Source organism: Papaver somniferum, chromosome 4 (genome assembly GCF_003573695.1).
Source record: "Papaver somniferum cultivar HN1 chromosome 4, ASM357369v1, whole genome shotgun sequence".
Classification (NCBI taxonomy): domain Eukaryota; kingdom Viridiplantae; phylum Streptophyta; class Magnoliopsida; order Ranunculales; family Papaveraceae; genus Papaver; species Papaver somniferum.
Window position 1 is genome coordinate 128154788 of NC_039361.1, and position 1387 is coordinate 128156174.

Consider the following 1387-nt stretch of genomic DNA (forward strand, 5'->3'; position numbering starts at 1 on the left):
GTTGATGGGTCGCTGAAAATAAGTCATGAGTGATATAGGGACCGACCACATGGGATGATGGGGGGCCATGTGGTGCCCAGTGCTCGAATGAGCATGCACTAGGGTTCTCAGTTCGAGAGTTGGTGAAAGAATGATGATTAAATGTCGGTTTCATTATTTACTGAAATATTACTGGGTTCAGCATTAGGTGATAAAACCTAGATATGAAAGGTGAGGACTGACTAAGAGAGCATGGGACCGGCTCTTGGTCCGCACGTGAGTAGTTGTTGGCCGTTTGAGAAATCCCCAGGTTGGTTGAAGAAAGTTTGGGCCCAATACGAGCAATTGAGCAAATTAGGTCAGAATTATGAAAACATGTGGGACCGGATTTGTGCAAGCCCTAGAGATGACCCTGGTCGGTCATGAAGGCATGCACATGTTGTCGTGGTGTCCATGTATCCATACCGAGAGTTTCAGTATTTCCTGATGTGAGTTTGAGCAACGTTGTGAATTTTCAGAAGAGTTTCATCTTGACTGAAATTCTTGATTTTTGTTGGAATGAGCATGTATGATCAATTCATCAATATTTTTTAGATATTAAAATAAGTGTATTTTAATTATAAAATTTCTGTGGGAGGCTAACCGGCCGTGTGACCATGTTGGCTTTTGGTTTTTCATGATTCGAGCAAAATTTGAGAAGTTATGACAAAATCATGATTTTTGCTCAAACCCAGGAGTTTCATGAATTGAGGAAAATAATAATTATAAAAGAATAGGGATTGCAAGGTGTGGGACCGGCCACCGCTAGGGCATGGCCGACCAGTTATGTTTCCCGGTCCCGTACACCTTTCCCTAATTTTATATTATTATTTCCATGAAACTAGGATATACGGAGGATCCATGAGTTTTGTTGAAACTGAGGAGTTTCATGAATTTGGGGAGTAATAGTTATAAAAGTCTAGGTATTGTGAGGTGTGGGACCGGCCACGTCTAAGGCATGGCCGGCCGGCTAGGTTGCCTGGTCCCGTACACCTTTCCCTATTTTATCATATTTTTTCATGAATCCATGAAGTTATGTGAAATTCATGAGTTTTGCGCAAAAACAAGGAAAGTTGTTAAAATCAAGGAGTTTTCATGAGTTCATGAAAATAGCAAAATAGGTCAAAATAATAAAGGAGGCATGGGACAGGCCACGGCTAGGGCATGGCCGACCAGCTGGTGGGCCTGGCCCCTGAGCGCCCCTTATTATTTTATTATTATTTGTCGTTTTCTCCAGTTTTGCGTAGGATTCCTCGTCTGTCCATGTTTTTGGATTCTCGTTTGTGCATCCAGGTGCTCAGTCGTGCATCATTGTCGAGTACACTTGCACTATTTTTGTGGGGCTTACTCAGTAGTAGTCCAGATGCCC